The 18,449-nt window shown below is 46.0% G+C and overlaps 1 long non-coding RNA gene across 2 annotated transcripts; it reads right to left on the bottom strand.

The window, feature by feature from the left end:
• Positions 1–733: 733 nt before the first annotated feature.
• Positions 734–17,729, bottom strand: LOC115522079. Of its 2 annotated transcripts, XR_003971252.2 has the most exons (8): positions 17,476–17,729; positions 11,734–11,860; positions 5,202–5,595; positions 4,434–4,589; positions 3,840–3,911; positions 1,658–1,781; positions 1,018–1,139; positions 734–769 (listed from the first exon to the last, which is right to left on the bottom strand). It is a non-coding gene; the product is annotated as an uncharacterized LOC115522079 (long non-coding RNA). The 2 variants fall into 2 exon arrangements; XR_003971249.2 differs by having other exon boundaries at positions 4,434–5,595.
• Positions 17,730–18,449: the final 720 nt, after the last annotated feature.

Genomic DNA, 18,449 nt, shown 5'->3' with positions numbered 1-18,449 from the left:
CGACCACAGGTCCAGGCAAGCTCCCAGATCCCTCAGAGGCCACCTCTGCTCTGACACGTGAGGCCAGCGAGGAGTCCGGCTGACCCTGCAGCGTCAGTGATGACCACCTGGGAGGACGTTGGGAAGTCAGTCCCTCGGCGGCATGCCTGATGAGCTGGACGTCCGTGAATGTCATCCGAGGTTTTGTTTTAGGAACACTCTTCTCTCCAGAGAGGCCCTGTGGGAGCATTGAAACCCACAAGGTTTATTTAGGGGCCTATGAAGTAAGTTGGGGACGCCAAAGTGCGCAGTCCCCGGGGAACAGCCTTACACGGGCTGCTGGCCAGAGAGATTCAAGAGTCGGCCGAGCCCCAGGCCGTCCCTCCGCACCCTCACAGGACCCTTGCCAAACTCCCGGCAAAAATGGCTCCAGAATTTATGAGGCCAAAAGAGGCTTTTAAATAATTTTTATTTTATTTTTAAAAGAAATTGGAAGAGTGCAGCGGGAACAGCGATATCCCTCTCAGAGGGGGTGACGCGGCACGAGAGCCCATGGAAATGGGGCGGAAGCAATTACCATGTATGTGCCCACTTGACTTACAAGTAAAATATCCATTTTAGGGGCCCCTGGGTGGCTCAGTTGGTTGGGCGGCTGACTTCAGCTCAGGTCACGATCCCACGGTCGAGCCTTGCGTCGGGCTCTGTGCTGACAGCTCGGAGCCTGGAGCCTCTGTCGGATTCTGTGTCTCCCTTTCTCTCTGTTCCTCCCCAGCTCATGTTCTGTCTCTCTCTCAGGGATAAATGAAGATTTAAAAAAAATTTTTTTAATAAAAAAACAAGTAAAACTCCATTGGAGGGGGGAAGGAGGAGCAGACTCTGCCTGTCTTTCCCATCTAGTGGCTCCCTGCTGCCCAGAAGACAACAATGCCCCAAGTTCCTTAATCTGGCCTCTCAGAGCCTCCCCAACCGGCCCCGGCCGATTTTTATAAATTTATTTCCCAACACTGCACCTTTACAGGCTCACAATTCTGGTGTTACCTAGTGGTCAGATGCACAGGCTTCAGAGCTGACACGGCAGCTTTGCAATCGGGACTCCGTCCCTTGCTCTGTTGTGTGACTTTGGCCAAGGTATTCAGCCTCCCTGACTCAGGTTTCATACCCTAAAAATAATGGCGTTTGCCCACAAATTAACACGTTGGCTGACCAACCCCCTCCCTACCCGCCCCCCCACCCCCCCACCCCCCGCCAAACAAACAACTCAGTAAATAGCAGCTGATAGCAAACCAGTCTCCTGGCTGTGCCATGTCCTTTGCTCCCAGAATCCTGGCCGCCCCGCCCTCCACCGATAGAAGCCCACCCCAAGTTCAAAATCTCCAGCTGCTCTAACCACACAGGCCTCTCCCCTGGCCTTGACCTCCGATCCACCAGAACGCCGGATAAACCAGTCACCCTGCAAAGGTCACCACCACAAGATAAGAAATACTGCTGGGTTCAGCACCCAAAAAGCCAAGTTCACATCACAGCCTCTCCGATGATTCGCCACCTGACCTGCTCCCCAGTCACTCAGCCTCCCTGGACTTCCATTCCTCTTCTCTAAAATAGGGAGAATGACCCCTTCCACTCACTGTGGAAAGTCAACAGGATGATAACATGGAAGGACTGTGTAGTTCTGAAATACCTGAAAAACCCCGGTATCTGCTGAAAAACCCAGGGTGCTGATTCAAATATCCAGGCCACTCCAGTTCACCATCACTAACAAGCAGAATTTCCATGGACTCCTTGCTCTTTCCCCATGCCCATCCCTGAAAAGTGAAAAAAAATTATGCTCAGTTTATGTTGTTGCTCAGACCACAGGAGTTCTAGTTCTCATCTGAAGGTGCTTCACAGTTTACAAGCCACTCATACATCCCCGCGCTAAGGACCCTACAGTTGACCGGAATAGCCAGCCAGAGTTCCCCACGTCAGCCTGGGTCACTGCTCTCCCTCCAAACCCCACGGGCCCAGGGCTTATAAGATTACTTGAAAACCAGAGAGCAACCCATCCCACCTGCAAAGGGCCAAAAGCCCATGGGAAAATGGGATTCTTTGGAATGCCCAGTCACATGTAATAGAATCAAGCCAGAGTTCTGTAACCCGAGAAATAAAAGGATTGCTTCTTTTGTTTTATTTCTTGCAAAGGGCAAATCTAGCCCTTTGTCCTTCCCCTGAAGTTTACGGCCCCGGAACAGACAAGGAGAGCCCAATTTACCCACTCCGGCTGCCTGTCAAGGCTATGCTAAGCCACCATGTTTCTTTCATTTTGACCTTCTTGGCTGACATTTCTTAGTCTAGTTGATAACGCACAAAGTGTGCATTTTCTTTGAGATAAAGGAAGCTATCTAGGGGAAGCAGATTTATCTGTAAGCACAAAAAAGATTAGTCAACTTGTTTAATGCTACACAGCGCCACAGCTGGGGTTAGAACCTATGGCCTCTAATGGGCTAGGTTACCTCCGTGAGGTAAACAGTGGAAATCCTGAGGTGGGAAGAACATACTTAAGTCTGATTGGCAGTCTTGGCAGCTGGACTGTCAATGAGAAAACCCACTGGTCCCAGTTCTGCCCCTAGTTCACTGTATAACCTTGAGTAAGTCAGTTCCCTTCTCTAAGGTTCATTTCTTTGTTGTTGAAATGAAAGGTTAGATTAGGTGAATTACAGCAAGTGTGTGTCTGTGCCCCATGCGCTCACTCACCAAAGCCCATGCAGACATTACTAATCAATCTCAGCACCCTTTCCCAGGAAGTAGGACACAATCCAGTGCTTCAGGCTATTGTCACCAGAGGCCAGAACTGGCACATAAAATAAGTAAAACCTACTTGCCATCCCTGAGCTAGATAATTTCTAAGGATTTTTACCAGTCTTGACATTGTGTGATCTATGAGGGGTTAAAAAAAAAAAACAAAAAAACAGAAATCAGGAAACCTGGGGCCATGGCAGCACCCTGCCTCTTTCAGTGCCCCTGAGGAAGGATCTCAAAATCTGGGTCTCTGCTGCCTCCCCTGCAAATTGAGAACACAATTTTATTCTTCTTCATTTTTTTAATGTTTATTTATTTTTTTCGAAGGAGAGAGCACAAGCAGGGGAGGGGCAGAGAGAGGGGGAGACATAGAATCTGAAGCCGGCTCCAGGCTCCGAGCTGTCAGCACGGAGCCCAACACGGGGCTCGAACCCATGAACTGTGAGATCATGACCTGAGCCCAAGTCGGACGCTTAACTGACTGAGCTATCCAGGTGCCCTGTGCAATTCTATTCTTCTTATCTTCAAGATCTTTGTGCAGGTGGAAACAGAGATGAGAAGCGTGTGAAAGAGCTTTCTAAACTGAAGTCCTCACTATGAGAAGAACACTGATACTTCTTAAGCACCAGACTGGGTCCTCAGGTTTATGTCTTGCCTCATTTTCCTGCCCTCACCACTGCAAAGCTGGGTTTCTGGCACTTGCAACCAAAGGAAACCTGATTGACAGAGACTGCAAACTCCTCCAGAACAGGCCTGTTTCCTCTGTGCCTTTGTCCCAGCCCAGAGCCTGGGGCATTCAATTAAGTATTTATTGGTTTTCTATGATTTTCTGTAAGAAATGGTGGCTCCTGAAACAGTAATTGAAGGCCTATTCGGGAAGGTGAAGTGTAACTGCAGGACTGAGCTAACAGTGGTCTCGAATCCCAAGGACAGGTCAGGGTGTCCTGCATGGATTTTTTTTTTCAACTCATGGTCCCAAAATGGCTGCTGTTTCCCTAGACCTCACATTCTCACAGTGTGTTTCCGAAGTCAAACATCAAGGGGGTGGCCAAGACAGTAAAAGAGAGCTCTTGTGGAATACTTACCTCCTTTTATCCGAAAGAGACTCTTTCCCCAGCTGGCTTTTCCTTATAACTCCGTGGGTCTCCTGATCATCCCTGAGTGCAAAAGAGGTTGGGAGTATTAGTACTTGGGAACAAGGCAAGGAAGGAGGGTTGTTAGAAATGGCCATTAGGCAGACGAGCAATGATGCCTCCCAGGGGAGGCATTTCAGGCATTCTTTTTGTATTAGTTTCAGATTGTTGCTGGAGCAAATGACTACAAACTTATTAGTGGCTAACACCACCAATTTAGGGTCTTACAGATCTGGGGGTCAGAAGTCCCAAATGGGCTTCAGCAGGCTAAAGTCAAGGTGTCGGCAGGGCTGAGGTCCTTTGCAAAGCTCTAGAGGAAAACTCTTTTCCAGTTTCTACAGGCTGCCCTCAGCCGGGGCTTGTGGCCCCTCCTCCTCAGCAGCCTAGGGTCTTAGAGTGCCCCCTGACTCTGCCTCCTTCCTCTATCCCCCTCTCTGATCCAACCCTCTGCTCCCTCTTCTGGCTTTTAAGGCTTGTGGCTTGTGAGAACACTGGTTATCCCACCAGGATAGCCTCCCCACCTCGAGATCGTTAACTTCATCACACCTGCAAATCTCCCTTCGCAATGTAAGGTCATAGAGTCTCGGGTCCTGGGGATTAGACAGGGACACCTTCCGGGTGGCTGTTCAGCCTGCCACACCTCAAGTGATTCCTTGCAAACCTCTTCGTCCTGAGCACAGACCAACTGCTCCTGAAGGAAGGCTGAAAACAAAACGAACTGCAGACTGCAGAAATTTTCTAGGTCTGCCTGCTTCAATTTCAGTGGTCCACCTTCAAAAGAGCCACAGAGAGGCTAGTTCAGGCCATTACCTGTCTTGACAAGCTTTCTACCAAGCCCCTGAGAGGAGATACACAAAACAAATTTGCAAACAAAAAGAAATGTGTTCCTTGGGTTAAAGGAAATACTATTTTTTTTTTTAGACTATCCCACAGCACCCCCCAGTGCCAACAGGCGGGAAGAAAAGCTTGCAGTTTGACAAAGAATTTTATTTAGCCCAACGTTTCTCAGCTTTGTTGAGACTCCCTAGGCACAGATGCCCAGGCCCTAACCTCAGAGACCCAGATGCAAGTAATATGAGGTTGGGCCCAGATGCGAGAAGCTTTTGAAACATCCCAAGCGACCGTGTGTCCAGCGAGAACCACTGAGTTCAGTGTAGCAATGAAAACCATCCAAACACCTAGGAGGCCACGGAGGGTCCAAAATAGATACAATCGTGCCCCTCCTTTCAAAGAGCTTCCAGTCTCAATAGACTGTGAAACGTGGCAGAAACGAGCCACAACCAATGACTGTGAGACAGAAGGCAAGTTACTTACCCTCTCTGTGCCAGATTCCGCATCTGTAAAATAAGACTAGTAAGAGTCCCGGCCTTATAGGGTTAAGAGCGTTAAAGGATACAAGTCGCGTAAAGAATTTAGCGTGGTGTGTGGTAAAAAAAAATAAGCATGCAACAAGTATTAGGTGTTCCTGCCAAGTTCCAGGGGTAGAAAATACATGACCCACATGCCACCCTCCCCTGTCACTCAGGGCAGACAGCACTGATCTGAATGCTCTTTCTGCTGAATCTGGACAAGCTTCTAGGCCAGTCTTCCAGGCCAGGCACTCTGTGCATGCGGCTCTGCCTTGGCCACAGCACACCGTGCTCGTGGGCTCCGTCCGGTCGGGGCTCCTGGCTGTTCTTGTCCTCTCCACCGCTGCCTCCTGGGTATTCTGCAGTGACAGAGGGACCTCAGAGTTCCTCTGAGGGCCAGGCACCCAGAGTGACATCATAAGAACTCACACCCAGGGATTAAAACCACTCCCGATCACAGAGCCCTGACACCAGCCTTTTGCTAATTGCTTGATTGTATCTGATGAATCTCAGATAGCGTCGTGTCGATCCCGCCAGGCGGGGATATTTGTACCCCCTGGTGCATCGATGAGGAAACTGAGGCTTTAAGAATTTTAATATCTAGACGGTGGTAAAATTATTCAGAGGCAAAAGAGTATCCGAACCCAGGGCTGACCCCAACAAACTTGACCATACCTTTTAGCTTTACCTATCCGTAACTTCATGAAACAGAACCGCTATACTTTGCCACAATCCCAAAGTTTCAAGGCTTCCCTCGGTCATGACATTTACGACATTACATTGAACCTGTCCTGTCCAAGTAAGGGTCTCCCCCATAAGACTGAGGTCCCTCTGCTGCTATATTCCCAGCACACACATAAGCATACATATACGCCTTTTCTACCAGGGCCCTACTCATCCTTCAGTGTTGTGCTTAATAGTCACTCCTCCTCCAGGTAGCCTGCCTAGACTGTCAGGTGTCCCTGCTCTACGCACCAGTGTCAACCTGTATTTCCCTTGTCTCAGCACTTGCCAGACTATGTGGAATATATTCTCTAACTACAATGCAATTAATCTAGAAGTCCCCATAATGTCAGGATCTCACCATTCCCGTTTGAGCTCTACGTCGGACTCTGTGCTGACAGCTCAGAGCCTGGAGCCTGCTTTGGATTCTGTCTCTCTCTCACCCTCCCCCGCTCATACTCTGTCTCTCTCTGTCTTCTCTCTCTCCTTCAAAAATAAACATTAAAGAATTTTTTTTTGAAATCTGCCAAGAGAGTAGATCTCAAGTGTTCTTATCACACACACACACACTAGCAATTACGTGAGATAGTGGATGTGTTAATTAGCTTAGTTGTAGCAATCATTGAACTATGTATACGCATACCAAAACATCATGTTGTACGTCTTCAATATATCCAGTTTTTATTGGTTAATCATACCTCAGTAAATGTGGTAGGGAGGAAGAAACACTAAATTATACTTAGTATTGAGCTTTGTTCCAGACACTCGCTACACTAAGCAACATAAATATACACACACATACATATATATATATATAATCTCACCTAATGATCACTCCAAGAGCCACTTAGGTAGATTATTATCACTTTTCTCCTCTGTGGGAGGTAGGGTTGGGAGCCGGCACAGAATGAGCCTCAGAAAGGTTGTGAACGGCCCAAAGTCATGCAGTTATACATACATATGTGGCAAAACCAGAATTTGGAGCCAGATCTGTGTCTGCAGGGCCCAAGGTGTGGACCGCCATGCTCGATGCAGCCCAACTCACACCCACAGCTTTGTGCAAAAGCCAGTGGCCCCATGAAAACTCGTCCAACCCTTTCTCCTCTTCCTACTGCGATCTCAGCTACTAGAAAAATTGCTAGATTGTGAACAGTTCATCAAATTCCATCGCCAGAAGTTGCCAATAAAGAGCGAAGTATTCCCAAAAATTGACACCAACCCCCCCCTCAAAAAAAGGAGCTTGAGGGATTGGTCCTAGTTCCAAAACTTGAGAAGGAACTGTTGAAGCAAATATATATACGTTAACTTCCCATCAGAATCTGAGAAAAGAGACGGTTTTGTTCCTTGCTCCCTCCCTGGAACCTACAACAGTGCCTGGCACAGGGTCAGTGCTCAAAAAACACTACTGAACAAGTGAGCGGGCTCACATTAACCCAGATAATGGTAGCACACGAGTGACGGCAGACAGCAAGGATAACCCAAAATCATGGTAAGAGTTCTCCAAATATGGCACAAAAATTTGTTTCATGTAAATTTATAAATATTTCAATGTTTATTTATTTTTGAGAGAGAGAGAGAAACAGAGCATAAGCAGGGGAGGGGCAGAGAGCAAGGGAGACACAGAATTTGAAGCAGGCTCCAGGCTCCAGGGTGTCAGCACAGAGCCTGATGCGGGGCTCGAACTCACGAGATTTGAGATGACAGACTGAGCCAAAGTCGGCCGCTTGACCAACTGAGCCACCCAGGCGCCCCTGTTTAATGTAAGTTTAAATGGTCAAAATTACATCTACTTCTTAAGAGCACAGTTATCCTTTTTTTTCTTAGATCTGCCCTCAAGAAATTAATAAAAATTATTTGATACAAAATAGACTAATCACTAACGCATATTTCCTCTTACATCACTGCTAACAATGATAATATGATCTAAAGCATTCTAGTAATTAATGCGCAATATATCACATGAATTGTTTGATGGGAAACAGTTAACGGATTGCTACCAACTCTCTTATGAAGGGGCCAGTGGACATCTACTGGATGGAAGGGGACAGAGGGACAGGTGTGTGGCAGAAAACAGGCCAGGAGCGTGCTTAGAGGCAGGAACTGACAAGTTCAGGAGACCTGGGCAAGAGGAGGCTGAAGCCAGAGGAGGGAATTTCCAGGTGATAGTTAGACAAGGCACAGGAAGAGGCTCCAGGGAGGAGGGCGGGTACATTTCAGCAGCTTGGCCAATCACAGCAAACTCCTTGTCCCCGGACTCGTTCACTTGATCTGCAGACTCCTGCCTCCCAGAGGTCATTTGTGGCCCTTTTCAATTGTCTCCTAAACGCTCTACCTTTCTGCACGGCGATTAATCCACCCCACCCCTCCTCAGGGAGAGCTAATCCTAAACAAATTAATAAACTGTTAAAAGAAGAATGCACAGGAATTAAGAGGAGCTCTTTACCAAAGGCTGTTAGAGAACAGGACATAGTATCTTCTGGGAGTGGTTATGGGCAGCCTCCTCCTACTCTTGACTGAACTGCGTCTTGAAACCCTATTCCGTCCTGACGGTGGGTGGCAAGAAGAAAATGCTACAGGCGGCCACTTCGGCCCGCCGACACAGCTGTGCCCACGTCCACAAGAGGGCAGCGGTGTGTGTGGTCTGAACCAAAGGTTCAGACCATCAGCTGCAATCAGCATTAGAAAAAGCAATATAAGATCCAGGGTCAGAGAGTGGAGGTGCCAACACACACACACACACACACACACACACACACACACACACACACGGCACTAAGACCCAGCGAGCAGACCTGGCAGAAACAAATTACAGAGCCAGACTTCCTTCCCTACGTCTGTGGGTCCCACACAGAGATAGAGATCCTGGTAACAGGACACTGGGTCCCCATCCAGACCCAGTGATCAGAATCTCTGGGGGAGGTTCAGGCATCAGTGATTTTGAAAGCACCCCAGGGTGATGTCCTGCTTACTGCTGCCTCTCAACACAAAGGATACACAAGAAAGAAAAATTTGAGTCTTCTATACTTTCGCACATTTTGTGACACTGAACAGAAAAAGGCAAGAAAATGTGAAACACGAGAATGTGTATATGAAACAAGGTGAAAGTCAAAGTCTCGGCAGAAAATAGACGTCTCACTCAAATTGGGTCAGTTGGAGAGAGTTAATAAAGGAATTTCAGAAGTATAATCAGAGTGGAATAGAGGATCAGTCTACGGGACATTTACCCCAGGCCAGACCCAGAGGAGGGAGTGGGTAATGGACCCTACACAGCAGGGAGCTGTGGCCCTCAGTACAAGGAAGCAGGCAAGGAACAAATACCCCAGACCCGCTCTCCTCTGCCCTCTGAGCTCCTGCCAGGCTTCCATTAGGCCGACCTCAACCAGGTGCCAAAGGCAGGAAAACCATTGATGGAGTCTCTTGAAAATAGCTTCCAGGGACAAGGAGCAGGGTGGCAGGGGACAGAGAGACGATCGGAAGTACAAGCAATCACACACCATTCAAACATATATCTGTCCAACAAAAGCTGAATGAACAGTACTGTTTAAAGACGCTATTGGATGTAAAACAACTTCACTTTAAACCCCCGTGGACAAGGAGTAGACTTCTTTGGCTAGTTTGAATACAATCTAGGCAAAGTCACCTCTGGGAAAACAATAATTTTTATTTGGACCAAAAGAGGAGTTTCTAAACATCCTTGTTTTTTTTAACATAGTAATGAGCAACTTTTCTTAGAACTGGACAACAAAGTTTTCATTAAGTTACCGTACGATGAGTCCAAACAACTTCCCTGGTTAGTACTATAGAATTTCCTTTCTGAGGCTTAGAAAAAATAAATAATTTCCTTATATTTATTATACAATACCTGTCTTTCCAAAGTGCCACAAATTATCTCACTTTTAAGGTAGTATCTTTACTCACCATCTTACAGATGAGAAAGCTCAACATGGAAAGTCAAACCATTCTCAAAAGGTCAGCAACGGAGCAAGGGAAGAGGGACAAGGCCAAGCCCTCTGATGCCCGCCCCCCACTGCCCCCAGAACTAGACCTCCAGCCCCCTGCACCAGTGTTTACCTCACCCTGGAGGTAGAGTCAGAAGATTTACAGTTAAGACCTCAGCAGGGGCTCCTGGGCGGCTCAGTCGGTTAAGGGTCCAACTTTGCCTCTGGTCATGATCTCGCGGTTTGTGGGTTCAAGCCCCACGTTGGGCTCTGTACTGACAGCTCAGAGCCTGGAGCCTGCTTCAGATTCTATGTGTGTGTCTCTCTCTGCCCCTCCCCTGCTCCTGCTCCGTCTCTCTCTCCCTCTCTCAAAAATAAATAAAACATTAAAAAAAAAAAAAAGAACTCAGTAAAAGGGGGTCCCAACTCTAACAGGACCCCCCCCCAGGTGGCCTGCTCTAGTCACTTCCCTTCTTTGGGCCTCCGTTTCCCATGAGAGATTTGGACTAGACTTGTAGTTTGTAAACATTTTCGGCAAGAGGACTTTTTCAAGCAAAATCTTACTTGGAAACCAATGATCTGACTTACCAGCTCTGTTCTTGCTGAGGCAGACGCCCTCTTACCCTGCAACTAACACCCCTGAGGAAATTCTAGAGGACTGTTCAAATTCCTTCCAGGCCTACGTTCGGTGAAATACTGGTTCCGTGAGATAGTAGCGTAAGCATTCAGGGAAAGGAGGGAGACAATTCATGCACTTGGTCAGCAAAGCCAACAAATCTCTTTCCTGCAGGAATCTCCAGGGTCTTTAATATGCTAACATGTTTCGTCACCCTCCGAGCTGGCGGTTTAATATAGAGTTGGGGAAAGCGTGATCTACACAAGTGTTTCTCGGTCTTTTCTTAACACCATCCACAGCCAGAAATATGATTTCTATCGCGACCACACACGCACGTGCGCACAGAAACAAGATGCACAAAATAAAATCCGTCTTTCCTGCACTATTCCGCTTCCTTTTTCCCATGTCTAAACTCTGTGTGAGGACGTACATGAACGTGCATGCCTGTGTGTGTCCCTGGGTCATGACGCGAAATTCAGTTCTCACCGTGGGCTACAGTCAGAAATGTTCGAGAACTGCTGTCTTGGCAACTGTCGGCTCTGTGACTCCAGCCCCGCAGGCTGCAGGCTGCTTGCGGGTCTCCGAGGCGCAAATTAACGGATTCTTTTGGGGGCCTAAAACATGGGAGCCTCTGTGCCTCTCCTCACAGCTGAGTTGGGCCAAAGAATGTGGACAGGATGGAGCGAAGAAAGTTGGCATTGCCCTCGTCTGGGAGGTACAGCTCAGGGACAAAGAGGGAGTTTGTCTCAAGGGCTGCCAATCCCGCCTCATTCACAGGCACTAAATTCATTCAGCCTCCACCAGCCCGCAGGCATCCCCTCTCGCCCCTTGGGGCCTGCCAGCCGCTGCTACAAGGGGATAGTGTCAGATCTGGGCAGCTCTCCCTGCCTGATGTGACGGGCATTCAGGTCGCCTGTGAGAATCGGAAATGGAGTCACTCTTGTCTGTTGAAAAACAACATCCTTCCCCCATAACCCCATGTGCTCCCTGCTCCCACCCCCACCCTCTGGGGACCCGAGAAACAAACCTATCTTGAGATGTGCGTCCGTGTGGGGAAGGGTGCTGGTTGCCCGGCGGCTGCTTGCAGGTCCCAGAGGGTCCCCATTCCTCACTCTCTCCCTCACTGGGTGTCCCTCCATCTTACTCTGAAAGGGCTGCCTTTCCACAGCACCCTCAGCAGCGGCATGGAGAGAGGAGGAAGGAAAGGGAAGAAATCCTACCTTGTTCCCGGCAGCACCCTGGGTACCTCGCATCCTCATCTCAGGTATCCCCCGTCGTATACAGAGGAGGAAATGGGGCTTAGGGAGGTTGTCACTCAAGCCGGTGGATCCCCAGGCTCAAGACCTGCTAAGTCACAGGGAAGAGGGAGATGGCAGGAATAGCAGGTCAGAGGAGTCAGCGGAGGGCAGCCTCAGGCTTAGGCAAAATGGCCTACAGAAAGAAGACCCAAGGAGTCTATGTGTGGGCAGCTGAATACAGGTACAACAGGCGTCACAGGCTGAATGGCGATGGGGACAATGGCAGATAAGGTGCCCATTTTGTAACCACACAGACTCGGGGGGGGGGGTTAAATTAAGAGTCTATTCTTGAGAGCAGTTTCAGCTTCACAACAAAACTGAGCAGGATGTAGAGTTCCCACATACTCCTGCCACACACATCCAAGCCTAGCCCACCACCCTCATCAACATCGCCCACCAGAGTGGTACCTGTGTTACAGTGATGAACCTACGTGGGGACATGACCATCACCCAAAGTGAGTGGTTTGCATCAGAGTTCACTTCCTGTGTTGTACATGCTTTGACAAATGGATGACGACACGTATCCACCATGCTAGTTTCATGTAGAATGGTTTCACTGCACTAAAATTCCTACCTGCTCCCCCTAACCACCCTTCCCTTTCTCCTCTCACATCTCTGACCCTCGGCAATCTTTTCACTTCCTCTATAATCCTGTCTATTCATGAACTTGGATCCATTTAAACTCTTCAAAAGCAAATAGCTAGCCTCGGATGCTTTCATTGGACAATTCTACTAAAGGTCTAATTTAGAATTAACACTAGTACTACATAAACTCTTTCAGAAAATAGAAGAGGATAGAGTTCCTCTCAGTTCATTTTCTGAAGCTAATATTACCCTGATACCAAAACCAGGCAAAGACAATCCTAAAAAAAGAAAACCACAGATCGATATGCCTTATGAATATAGATGTAAAATCCTTAACAAAATATCAGCATATAGAATCCAGGACATATAAAGAAAGAATTATACACCATGACCAAGTAACATGTATTCCAGGGATGCAAAAATGGTTCAGTGTTCAAAAATCTACTGTGTTAGGCTAAAGAAGGACAATCATATGATCGTATCAATCAATGGGGAAAGTCTTTTGACAAAATTCAACACTCACTTATGATAAAACTCTCAGAAAAAAAAATAGGAGTAGAAGGAAAGGTCTTAATTGGTCAAAGATCATCTACAAAAAAATCCGACAGCTACCATTATACTTAATGAGGAAAGATTGAGTGCTTTCTCCCTAAGGTCAGAACCAAGGCAAGGATGCGTGTTCTCTTGTTCTTTCCATTCTTAATCAGTAGCTTGCTGGGACTTTTAGTTAGTGCAATAAGGCAAGAAAAGGAAATAAAAAGCATATTGATAGAAAAGGAGGAAGTAAAACTATCCCTGCTCTCAGATGATGTAATTGTCTATGTAGAAAATCCCCAAAATCCTCAAAAAAAAAATTTTTTTTAACTCCTAAAATAACTGAGTTCAGGAAGGTCATCAAATATAAACATACTTAAATCAATTATATTTGTATACGCTAACAAATGAAAATACCATTACTCAAAAAGTAAATGCCTAGGTGGAAATCTAACAAAACATGTAGAAGACTTGTATGCTAAAAATTACAAAATGATTGGGGCGCCTGAGTGGCTCAGTCAGTTAAGCCTCTGGCTTTAGCTCAGGTCATGATCTCAGGTTCATGGGTTCGAGCCCCGTGTCAGGCTCTGTGCCAACAGCTGAGAGCCTGGACCTGCTTTAGATTCTGTGTCTCCCTGTCTCTCTGCTCCTCCCCCACTCACGCTCTCTCTCTCTCTCTCAAAAATAAACATTTAAAAAAATTTTTTAGGGGTGCCTGGGTGGCTCAGTTGGTTAAGCGTCCGACTTCAACTCAGGTCACGATCTCACAGTCTGTGAGTTTGAGCCCCACGTCAGGCTCTGTGCTGACAGCTCAGAGCCTGGAGCCTGCTTCACATTCTGTGTCTCCCTCTCTCTCTCTGCCCCTTCCCTGCTCATGCTCTGTCTCTCTCTGTCTCACAAATAAATAAAAAAAAACATTAAAAAAATTTTTTAATAAAAAAATAAAAATTACAAAATGATGATGAAAGAACTCAAGATCAATGAGAGACATACGGAGTTCATGGATTGGAAGATTTGACACAGTAAAGATGTCAGTTCTTCACGAATTAATCTATACGTGTAATGGGATTCTTGTCTAAGTTCTGGCTAGACTTTTTGTAGATATAGAGAAGCTTATTCTAAAATGTATACGGAAACAAAGGAACTAGAATAGCTGAGACAATTTCAAAAAAGAAGAATGTGGGAGGAATCAGACTACCCGCTTTTGAGACTTATTCTGTAGCTACAGTAATCATGACCGTGTGACATTGGTGGAGGGACAAACACATAAATCAGTGGAACAGAAGAGGGAGCTCAGAAATAGACCCACACAAATACACCCAAATACAACAGCCACCCAATGGAAGAAAAATAGCCCTTTCAACAAATGGTGCTGGCGTAATTAAACATCCAAGTAGCAGAAAAAAATGGACCTCAACCTAAGTCTCACACCTTCTACAAAAATTAACTCAAATGGATTACACACTTTAATATAAAATGTAAAGCTATAAATCTTGGGGGGGAAACATAGGGGTAAAAAAACATTCAAGATCTATAAAGGGAAAAATGGAAAGAATATATTTTATAGATATTAATTTTTTTTTTTTTTTTTTTTTTTTTTTTGCTCCATGAAAGACCCTGTGAAGAGAAGAAAAAGACTGACTATGGTCTGGGAGAAAATGTTTGCGAACCACGTATCTGACAAAGGGCTAGATACATATCGCTGGAAATTTGAAAGTCAAAATAAAAACCAATCTAACTAGAAAGTAGCAAAAATGTGTGTAGAGACATTTCACCGAAGACGATCTATAGATGGTAAATAAGCATATGAAAAGATTTTTAACATTGTCAGCCATTAGGGAGATGCAAATTAAAACCACAGGGAGATACCGCTACAAATCTATTCCAATGTGCTAAAATAGAACAGAGACAAGACCAACTGCTGGGAAGGATTCTGAGAAACTGATCACTCATGCATTGTTGGTCAGAATGTACAATAGCACATCCACGCTGGAAAACGGGATGGCAGTTTAAAAAAAAAAAAAATTAACCAGGCAACTACCATACAAACCAGCAATAGCACTCCCAGGCATTTATTCCAGAAAAACAAAAACTTATGTCCATTATGTAAAAACCTGCCCATAGATGTTTACAGCAGCGTGTTTGTAAATCGTCAAAAACTAGAAACAATCCAGATGTCCTTGCAAATGTTTTACAAATGCCAACAATGCCACTTAATAACCATTCTTGTGACATGTCTTCTTATACACACGAGAGCTTAGCAAACACCGCAGGAAGCTCTCCCACAGTCCATTTTCACCTTCAAGCTTATTCTAATGACTGAGACAGACTCGATCCCTGCTTTTAGAGAGCTCGCACTTTCAGGGGAGACACTGGCAACCAAGTGAGTATAAACAATTGATTGCTGCAGCAACGGCTTGTTGTTACAAACCTCTGTTAGCTCACAGCTCTCCCGACCTAAAAAGGTGCCAAATCCAGTAGCTGACTTCACCATTCTACACAGGAACCTAGGACTGTTTGATACTTTTATGTAAAACTCATCACAAAACTTTCCAAAGGACTAGGTGACAGGCCCAGGAACCCTAATTAAATCTCTCTGGTTTAATTAGAAACACGGAGGTTCTCTGATCAATGGAGCAAGGAACAATTTGCCTGACTTAATTATTTTGTAAAAAAGATAGTCTTTCACCCTCTTCCTGGACCTGTGTATTAATGAGTCCCTAGAGGAAGTAAAGGTATTAAGAGCTCATACACCAGACTCAGATCATCCCAGCTTCCCTCCTTCTTCGCAGTTAACCTTTACTTAACTTCCTTAGGCTTTGGTTTCCTCTCCTGTAAAGAAACACTTCGTGAAAGTACCTACCTGATTGATAAGACAATTGTATCGATTAAATAAAATAATTCATATTGATAATGCAGTATGACTAATGCGAATAATTCATAAATAATGCATATTCATGCACAATGCCTAACATATAGCAATTTCTCTACCCCATGACAGTAGTCCTCCCTCATCCATGGGGGTACGTTCCAAGATCCCCAAGGGTGCCTGAAACCACAGCTAGTACTGAACCATATATATAAACATACAAACCTGTATATTTAAACCTATGTTTATAGGGTTTTTTTTCCTGTATATACACACCTATGATGTTGTTTAATTTATAAATTAGGCACAGTACAAGATTAGCAACAACGACTAATAAAATAGAGCATCTATAACAACATATTGTTATAAAAGTCACGTGAATGTGGTTTCTCTCTCTCAAGATAATATTGTGCTAAGGGGGATGATGAAGGCATAGTGACGCTGCACAAGGCTACTCTTGACCTTCTGAAGACACATCAGAAAGAGGATCATCCGCTTTCAGACTGTGGTTGATCATGGGTAACGGAAACTGTGGAAAGTAAAACCATGGATAAGGGGGGACTACTGTGTATAACAGCGAAATATTCGGCTTATTTCCTTAGAATGACTCTAAGGAGGAGTAGAAGGGCAAATCAAAGAATTTAAACATTTTTAGGGGCACCTGGGTGGCTCAGTCAGTTAAGCGGCCAACCTGGGCTCAGGTCACGATCTCACGGTTCGTGGGTTTCAGCCCCACGTCGGACTCTGGGCTGACAGCTCAGAGCCTGGAGCCTGCTTTGGATTCTGTGTCTCCCTCTTTCTCTGCCCCTCCCCAGCTTGCACTCTGTCTCTCTCTCTCTCTCTGTCTCTCAAAAATAAACATTGAAAAAAAATAAACATTATTAAATCTCATGAAACACATTATCAAATTATTTTCTGAGAATGGCTAGACTGATCTACGTTCCCACCTGCTGTGTAGAGAGCACCCATCTCTCCTTATCCTTGCCAGCTGTATGTGCTTTTATGGTAAAGTCTTTGTAATTTGATAGGTGAAAATTTGTATATTCCTTTCCTTTGTGTTTCTTTATCAGCAAGGTTGAAAAAAATTTTTAAATATCTGTTAGTTATTTGTATTCCCCCCTTGGTAGATCATTGATTAATATCTTCTACCTACATAATTATGAGGGTCTTCACTTTTATTGACTTGTAGGAGTTCTTTATATATTAAGGATATTAATTCTTTGATGGCAGTGTGAAATGTACGATATATGTGTGGAAAGGCTGAGAGCAGTTCTAGTGCTTCGTCGCTGGAATGGTGAGTAATGTTTATGAGATGTATGTGACCTTTACGACTTTTAATTCTGCACAAATGGTAAGGCTACCATTGTTTTCTTCTTTTTTTAAACTCCCTATGCATCATTTTCCATCCTGCACAGATCTGAAGATACAGCTTCAGCTTATTATTTCTAGGGAAAGAGTGGATTATAGTGGGTCCCACTGGTGCCCCCTTCCCTACCCGGTGTGAATATTGCTGACAAAATTCTGCTGCCGTCTTCTCCACAGAATTGCCCTGAAGCAACAGGAGAGCCCTCACCAGAGAGGCTATACCACTCCTTCCTCCTTCTTCCGTTCCACCTGTCCGCAGACCTCAACCAATAACGGATTGACATTCGGGTACAACAGCCCCAGTCGCTTACTGTGAGATGGCACGCTTTGTGCTCCAGAACATTCCCACGAGAGCAGATGGGAGCCAGACGCTGGAGCCGACCACACTCTTGCTCGCCTTTTCTCCTCTGCCCTATACCACTTCCCTCTCTCCCCTTCTCCTGGGAGTGTTCTCCCAGTAAACCTCTTAAACAAGAATACCTGTCTCGGGCTCTGCTTCTAGGGGATCCAACTTAAGGCCGTGGCCTTTCCAGGAACACTCATTTCTATTTGTACCTTTGTTCCCCAGCCGTGCTGAGACACGCTTCTTCGTGGCCACCCTGAGCGTACAACTACTCCTTTATGGTTGAGTAAACCAAGTGGTGAATTGTTCAGTGGCTTGTCCGAGGTCAGCTGGTATGTAGTTAATGTTTACTGAGACCCCTGAGGCAAACTAACCTGAGTATGAACTTTTGGCCAATGGCAGCTAGAGCTTGGCCCAGGCCCTGATGAACTGAGATCTCACATCACGTTCCCAACTCCAGGGTTGGCCCCTTCTGGGCAGAAAATGATTCACACTGGCTCGGCGGCTCCAGTAGAAGGTACAGAAAATGACTCACCCGGAGGCCCAAGAGGTTGGAACATGCTGGTTTGCACAACCATACATGGCTGGAGCTGGAGAACACCGTACTGAGTATATAATCTTACGGATAGGGAAGCCAAGGCCCAGAAAGGTGAAATTACTCATTCAAGGCCAAGCAGCAAGGTTGTACAGCCAACAAACAACAGGCCATGCCAGCACAGGGCGAAACTACGGGCCTAGCTATAACTTCTTCGCCTTCGATGCCCCCTTTTTATCTCCTGTCCCTTCCTTGCTGCTCAAGCTCAGCCCGTGGTTGGTTTGCCTGAAAGCAGCCCTCCTCCACCTCCTCATCAACCTTGCGCTCCTGCCTCGTCTTTCTCGGTTGCTCTTCTCAGCTCCTGCTCCCAGCTCCCCAGGTGCTGCTGGAGAAAATGGCACTGGCAG

The sequence above is a fragment of the Lynx canadensis genome, chromosome C1 (genome assembly GCF_007474595.2).
Source record: "Lynx canadensis isolate LIC74 chromosome C1, mLynCan4.pri.v2, whole genome shotgun sequence".
Taxonomy (NCBI): domain Eukaryota; kingdom Metazoa; phylum Chordata; class Mammalia; order Carnivora; family Felidae; genus Lynx; species Lynx canadensis.
The sequence above is the reverse complement of the archived record's forward strand: the minus strand, read 5'-3'. Positions and strand labels throughout refer to the sequence as shown.